Genomic DNA, 8,623 nt, shown 5'->3' with positions numbered 1-8,623 from the left:
GGAGCACCCCGATTTTCGGAGATTACTAGTTATAAAATATTTGCTTTTAAAAACTTGGAAATAAGCTTTTTGCTATAAACATTTAGGGCTGGTTTCTCCAACTCAACTTAACTTAGTTTAGCCACTTTTTGGACTTAAGTCAAAAGTTAGCCTACGTTTTATACAGCTTATTCTTGACTAAGTCAAGAAAATTGGCTTAGCTGAGTTAAGTTGAGTTGGAGAAACCAGCCCTTAATTTACGCATGTAAAACTAATTTATCGGAAGTTTATTCAAAAACTCCTTTAGATCAGATTATAACTATTAAGAGCAGTGACTATTCAATTAACAAATAGGAAGAGGTGAAAAAAGCAAAGTAATCTGATTTTTGTCTACTTTTTGCGTTTGCTTTGAGAATACTTGGAAGTACGAGTATTATCGATACTCTTTTGCAAATATGAGTACTGGCATCGATACTTTTTTAGAGTATTCCATATGAGTACTAGTATCGATACTTTTCTAAAAAGTTCTATCACTAAGTATGCTTTCGCAATTACATAGTTAACATGGTTGTTAAATGGAAGTTTCGGGTCAAATATAACCCCTAGATCTTTAATTTCGCCGACATTATTGAGAATATGATTCGATATGCAATAAGACGTATTGCGAACATTTAAAATCTTCGCTAAGGTTATCTTAAAGCATTTATTTATGTTTAAAGATAAACGAGATTTCAGACACCAGCGATAGAGAGCGTCAATATCGCATTGAAGCCTTACCTCGTCAAATGAATCTTTAATTATAGTGTATACCTTAAGATCATCTGCATAGAGTAAAAAATTTGCGAATGAGAAACAGCTACAAATGTCATTTTTAAAAAGGACGAACAGTAGAGGACCCAAGACTCTTCCTTGCGGCACCCCAGAGGAAGCCACAAAAGAGTCAGAAGACACACCATGAATGGTTACAACACAGGGTCTGTTGGATAAGTAGTATCTTATCCATTCCAAGAGGCATGAATGAAAACCTAGGCAGGCAAGTTTTTCGACTAGTATACTATGAGCGACTTTATCAAAGGCTTTCGAGAAGTCAGTATATATACAGTCCACCTGGAATCCAAAAGAAAACGCCTTTACGCAGTAGTCGGTGAAAACTGCTAAGTTTGAAACTGTAGACCGCCCAGAAACAAAGCCATGCTGGTTATGACAAATAAAAGATTTAGTAGCAAAGTACAGTTTATCTTTAACTACACACTCGAACAGTTTAGAAAAAGTTGAGAGTTTAGAGATGGGCCTATAGTTCGTGGTTCTTACTACCTTTTAGAATAGGGGTTATGGATGTAACTTTCCATTCATCAATAAATATACCTGAAGCAAGAGACTTATTAAAAATGATTTTTAGTGGTTGAATTAGGGCAGAACATTTTTTCAATAGCAGGGCAGACAGACCACCAATATCAGTTTGAGAAGAGGGTTTAAGGGAAGCTACCCCCTTCTTAATATCTTCTGTTGATAACGTCAGGGAGCCAAAATTAAGGCTCGAATTGATATCACAAGAAATGTTAGCTGTGGTGCTACTATCAGCGGAAACAAAATTCGACCTAAAAAAGTCGGCGAACAGATTAACCACATCATCTGGAGACTCAGCAAAATTATCGTCCAGGAAAACTGAAGATGGGATATTTGAACATGACCTCTTGGATTTGATATAAGTCCAAAAACATTTCGGATTAGATTTAATGCTCACCTCAGCAGATCGAATATAATTTTTGTGGAGGTATTTGTCTAAGCGACTAAATTCTTCTGAGTGTTGTTGGTATTTAAGAAACAAATGTTGTGTTGTTGTTGTTGTAGCGGCTACAACAACCCCGCCCAGATCGGTTGGTATCTCAGTCGTTGTCGTCAAGTTCCACTAACGGCAACCCTAGGAAGCGTGCAGCTTCTGTGGGATCTGTCCACAGGGACAGGGCCGTTAGGGTAGTCGGGTTTTCCGGGCATGCGAAGAGATGGTTCGAGTCATGTGGGGTCTCTCCGCATGCCGGACATTCGTTCGGCACATCCTCATTCAGCCTACTCAAGTAGGAGTTTAACCTGCTGCAGTAGCCGGAGCGAAGTTGAGCAAGTGTAGTGCGTGTCTCCCGAGGCAGATGAAGCTCTGTCTCGTCAATGTCCGGGGGTGGTATGCCTAGAACGGCATTCACAGGTCGAGAGTCTACATAACTCAAGACTGAGTCCCTGTGAATGCCGTTCAGGGCCTGTCTGTACGCTGTCGGGTCCAGAGGTTGCTTAATGAACCTCTGGACTTCGTCCGTCAGTTCATATAGATGCCTCCTGACGTGCCTAGGCGAGGGCTCCTCTGCAAGCAGCTGTCTGTTTGGGTGGCCACTTCTGTGGCTCCCGATCAGGAACTGCTTGCAGAGCATTATGTTGTGCTCCCTAACTGGGAGCATTTGCGCCTCGCCGTGCAAGTGATGTTCTGGCGACATCAGGAGGCATCCCGTCGCTGTCCTAAGTGCCGTATTTTGTCCCGTCTGTAGCTTCGTCCACTGCGTCCTACTAGTCCCAGGCGACCACACTGGCGCTGCGTAGTTCAAGACCGGCCGGCCTATTGCCTTGTATGTTGCCAGCAACGTTTCTTTGTCTTTGCCCCAAGTACTGCCGGCTAGCGACTTGAGGACCTTGTTGCGGCTCTGTACTTTATTGACAATAGCGGTTGAGTGCGCAGAGAAGGAGAGCAGGCTGTCGAATGTTACTCCGAGTATTTTGGGGTTATTCACCGTCGGAATTGGTGTGTCATCGACGTGAATCCCCAGCGGTAGCCTGACCTCCTTCGTCCAGGTTGTGAACAGGGTCGCGGAGGATTTCGTAGGGGAGAGGGCTAGACACTTTGCAGTGAAGAAGCCAGAAAGTTCGGAGAGATAGCCGTTTACTTTCGAACACAGGTCATCAATTCCATTCCCAGTCGCCATAATCGAGCAATCGTCGGCATAGGAGACAATCGAGACTCCCTCTGGTGGTTGAGGGAGCTTTGAAATATAAAAGTTAAACAGTAGCGGGGAAAGGACACCACCCTGAGGAACCCCCTGTTTTATTTTTCGCTGCTTACTCGTTTTGTCTCTGAACATTACCGACGAATGTCGACCACTTAGATAATTTGCCGACCACCGTTTGAGCCTCTGTGGGAGAGAGGAGGCCTCTATATCTTCTAGTAGCGTGGAATGGCAGACGGTGTCAAACGCCTTTGACAAGTCCAACGCTACTAGAATCGTTCTCTCACAGGGACGGTTACGGTTAAGGCCACGAGTTATCTGAGTGTTTATGGCGTTAAGTGCTGTTGTTGTACTGTGCACTTTTCGGAAACCATGCTGATGCTTCGCTGGGGTCAGGTGATTTGTGAAGTACGGGAGTAGCAAGGCCTCGAGTGTCTTCGCTACCGGGGAAAGGAGTGTAATCGGACGATACGAATCTCCTTTGTTTGCAGGTTTCCCCGGTTTGAGCAGTGGGACCACTCTCCCCACCTTCCAGATGTCTGGGATGATGAGAGTGGCCATTGACAAATTGAGGACCTCCGTTAGGTACGCTACCCCCGCAGGACCCAAATTTTTCAGCATCAGCATGCATATTCCGTCGGGACCCATGGCTTTGGAGGCTTTCGCCTTCCCGATGGCCACCTGAACTTCACCGCAAGTGAAAGCAAGGGGGGCACAAGTCGTTGGCAGTTTATGCAGCCTTCTGGTCACTCGACGCTTGGCTTTGTCCACCGGAGGATGCAGTATGAACTGCCGGCTAAAATAGCTCGCGCATCGCTCCGGGTCCGACGAAGCATGGTCGCCGAAGGAAATTTCGACTCTGTCGTCGTGCTTCGTCGGATTAGACAATGACCTCACGGTTGACCAAAGCTTGCTCACACCAGAGGTGAAGTTGCAAGTCTTCAGATGCTCCTCCCACTTCTTCCGCTTATGTACGTTTACAAGTTGCCGAATCTCCGCGTTGAGATCCCTGATACGGGGATCTCCGGGATCGGCCTGACCAAGGCTATCACGCTCATTGGCTAAAACAGCCGCTTCGGCAGGGAAGTTTGGACGTGGGTCCGATATGCGCCCTGCCGGTATGAAGCGAGCTGCAGCAGCAGTGATAGCCCTGCGGAACTTACGTTCACCGAGATGGACGTCGGTTGGTGTGGGGAGCGATGTGAAGGTGTTTTCAGTAAACTCCGCGTAACCTTTCCAGTCAGCTTTAGAAAAGTTGACATAGGTCCGGTGTTTGGCGGAGGCAAAGTCAGTTGGTTTATCAATCGAGATGACTATGGGTAGATGGTCTGATGCTAGAGTCAGCATAAGTCGCCACGTTATGCTGTTTATCAGACCAGCGCTGACTATTGTGATGTCTGGCGAGCTACTGCAGTTACCCATAATCCTGGTGGGTGCGTCGTCGTTCATTGTGCAGAATGTCGAATTGTCTATCTGCTCAGCCAAGTCTGTTCCCCTACGATCGTTTGACAGGCTTGAGTGCCAAAGATCGTGGTGCGCATTAAAGTCACCTACTACCATACGGTTTTCACCTCTGAGGAGCGCACCTATATCAGGGTGATATCCTGCCGGGCAGCAGGTGACAGGGGGTATGTATATATTAAATATTTCGAGCTCGACATCGCCTGACCGGATAGCGATGCCCTGACATTCTAGGGTGGTATCCCTGCGGTCGATGTCTGCTTCGATAAGACGATACTGCACGGTGTGGTGCGTGATGAACGCTAAGCCACCACCATTATCTCGCTCGCGATCTCGACGGTGCACGTTGTACCCGGCACAATTCAACAAAGTTGAATTGCTGTGCAACTTCGTCTCTTGGACCGCAGCTATTAATATACCATGCCGACACATGAAGGCGGTTATCTCCTCAATCTTGCTCTGTAGCCCGTTACAGTTGAATTGGAGGAGCTTCATGTGGTTCGGGAGACGTCTTGTGATGTGGGGTGTGAGTGAAGTGTATGTTCTTGCCGCCGTTGGCTGTGTGTGCTGCTGAGGTGATTGCCTTCCTGTGGTGGTAGTGGGGGGCGTCGCAATTGATGTCAGCGACCGAGCAGCGCAACACGGGCCCTCGAAGTTCCCCGTCCAATCTCGCGTGGTGCGCAGACCTGAACATGCCCTAAAGTGGCACCAGCCAAGGCAGGTGTTGCACTTGACTGATGTCACATTACGGAATATTCTGGTCTGACATACCGTGCAGATTGTAGGGGGAACCAGGAGTTGTTGGCGGCGGCGTGTGGGTGGTGGTGCGGTTGTGTGTGTTATGTGGTCTGTGGTGGCTGTGGTATGTTGTTGTGTTGTGGCGACTGTGTGTGGTTGCTGTGTGAGTGTGTGGGGCTGCACGGGCGGACTATGGGTAGCCGTGGAGGCTGCTCTGTTTGAGCAACAGGGGGCCACGTACGACGTGGTCCACTGTCTATGTGTCCGTAGTCCCGAGCAGACCCTGAGGTGACTCCACCCCTCGCAGGCATTACACTTGACTGAGGTGGAGTTGTGGTGTAATCGTCTTCGGCATACACAGCAGGTGTATATTTCTGGCCCAGGGTTTGACTCGATGCCAGCCCTGAGTAGGAGAATGCGTAGTGAATGTTGCCCTATGGACGGACCACTTCTGAGATACTTCGCCGACCTAAACGGGGTTAGATCGCCGAAACAACAGCCCTTGGTCGGGTGAAACCCGAGTCATTCCGGTACGTAGAACCGGCTGTCGTGGTTTCTGGTTAACTGAAATGTTTTATAATATTTGTTTCTTAAGTTTTTAAGCTTTTTTAAATCTTTCGTGTACCAGGGTACTTTATACGATAATTTTTTCTTGACAGGTATATTTTCCAGGCAGAATTCATACATTGCCCTTTTAAAAATTGAAAAACGGTTAGCAGTACTTAAATCTGATAAAAGGGCATCCCAATCAATATTAAGCAGCAGATTATTCAAGTTGGAAAAATCACAGGTAGCAAATTTGAATGCGATTTTATCCATAAAGGCTGTACAAGTAGACGAATATTCGTAAAAATCCAGGCTTATAACTAAGGAAACATGATGCTTATCACATGGGGTTATTGGGGATATACATTCATAAACACTATAATTAATATTATCGCTTACAAATATGAGATCTAGGATCCTATTTAGAGTATTAACAAATTTATTGATTTGCTTAAGGTTAAGGCTGAGAATACATTCAATAAAATAAGACTCATGGGCAGCACTTACATTGGATGGAGTGAGAACCGAATTAGAAAGAGTGTCAGTCCATTGGACATTGTGTAAGTTGAAATCCCCCAATATGCACAAATTACTATCTGATGGATCATTTAATGCGAGCGAGACAATATTATCCACATGCATTTTATATAGATCAAAGTTACTATTTGGTGGGATATAAGAAGTAATTAGATATAGGCATCTACATCTAAAAGGGTCTCTTAAGCGCACACACAGTTGGTCAAGCAAAGAATCGTCATTGTTGAGTGTAACCAAGTAGGCGCGAAATTTACGTCGAACAGCTATAAGGACACCTCCCCCTCTGCGGGAACCGGTCTTAGAAGGATCCCTGTCTTTACGAAAAACGTCGAACATATTAGGATCAAAGAACTCACTATCATGAAACTCCGAATGCAGCCAAGTTTCCACAATGACGAATATGTCATAGTCCATCTGGGCACTAAAGGAACTAACAATATTAGATTTCGTTCTTAAACCTGATATGTTCTGAAAATATATATTTAAACCAGAGGCCTTATCAGAGGGAGACTGGTGGCTTTTCTGACCAGTGAGATCATTAGTTTGAACACTTTCAATAACGGGCTGGGTGTCTTGGACCCCCGCTTTTGGAAAAAATGAAACGGCTTGATTCTTACATCCCTCGGCCACACTGAAGCATTAAGTACTACGTCATGATACATTGTAGGCACGCCAAGCTTAAAATTGATTCGCTTTAGAGTACTAGAGTTGTTTTTCTTTATTAGTTTGTAGCAAAAGAGTTCCGCAACATTGATGCCGGTATGTTTAGATACATACTTAGTAATATCTTCCTCAGTAACAGATGGCAAAAAAGATGACAGATGAAACCAAGAGTTAGGTATAGTAACGTTGAGATCGGTGTTAGTATTAGAACCAAATATGAGAGCTGACTTCTTATGTTTACGCCTTCCGACTTCAATCCACTCAGCATTATTCTCATCGATAATGGTATTCGCAGCTGCATTAGCTAACACACCAGCAACAGCAGAGGTCGCAGCAGAGTCAGCATCAACAAAGGCATCAACGTTTGGCAAATTGGAATGAGAGATATCCACACCTATTCAAGAATGATAAAATACAAGATTGCGCCAATCGAGCTAAGAGCAATTGGCCGTGACGTCAAAATATACCAGAATGAGAGAGCAAGACGAACTCGACAAGAAAAAGAAGAAGCATCGAACAAAAGGCAGTATTGCCAAGTTTTAAATTTGAAAAAGCACCAAATTTGTATTGGTGTATTTTATGGACTTTATATGAATACATAATTTTATTGTAAGGATTTCGATTCAAATTAATAAAAATCAATGTTTCTTGCACAACGGTCGATTTCGTCTGGCATGATTGAAGGTGCTGCACATATTTCATTGTCGCTTATGATTTTGTTTAATTTTTTGTAAAATTGCTTAGCACACTTACGATTGCTATAAATTTTGCTTCCACTTTTTTAAGATTTTCTCATTTGAAGTCTTCAAACTAAAAACCAAAGCACCAAAAACGCACCAAGCACAAGACTCAAAAATGTTCGCGGTTTGAATACCCACTAAATTTGGTGCGAAAAGCATTAAGCTGGCAACAGTGAATGTAAACAAAAGTATATTATGACGTCAACGATTGGGTGGATGCTGTCAAATCGACGAAGAGAGGGTTAGCGGTCCGCGAATGGCGCGACCTTTATTCTCTGGATCGTGACACCTATTTGATTGAGAATGGTACCGGTAAGCGAATTCGGTGATAACATTTCAGCATTAGTCCCATGCACAATGGCTACGTCGGCAGAGATGCCAGCATCGGCAGAAGGTTGGTGCAAGTTCTCAGCGTCAGTAACAGAAAGCTGAGGAGCATGCAAGCTCTTGGCACTTTGCTGCGTTTGCTTGGTATGATTACGCTGGCATTTTTTGAGACTGTTCGATGAATTAGAGTTGATAATAGATGTTGTTTTCGTAGCTACTGCATTATTGAGAACAGCGCCAGCTAATACAGCAGCTCCACTGAGCGACGTAGGAGCATTAGAAGAACTAAATTGCTTCGTCTTATTCGCTGGTTCAGTGGTAGTAGTTTCTATGTTCGAAACAGCGGAGGCCGGTGACGAAGCAGCACGTGAGGAAGAATGCGAAACTGCAGGCAGAGCGCAAGCAATACGAAGAGTTTTTATCTCCGATGTAAGTAACCAAGAATGATAGAATTCAAGATTGCGCCAATGAGAGAGGATTTTTGAGCGTAATTTTTGCGTGACGTCATCTTTGTGCAATTGCGAGAGAGAAATGCCAAAACGCATATAAAAATATGTAAACAATGCAGAAAAATGTGTTAATTTTAATATTACATGGCCCAATTTTACAGGAATCAATAAATATACAAAGATTGATTAATTAGGA

This window comes from Rhagoletis pomonella, unplaced genomic scaffold (genome assembly GCF_013731165.1).
Source record: "Rhagoletis pomonella isolate Grant_MI unplaced genomic scaffold, Rhpom_1.0 Rhpom_scaffold_00003, whole genome shotgun sequence".
In the NCBI taxonomy this organism is placed as follows: Eukaryota; Metazoa; Arthropoda; class Insecta; order Diptera; family Tephritidae; genus Rhagoletis; species Rhagoletis pomonella.
This window is presented reverse-complemented; position numbering follows the sequence as displayed.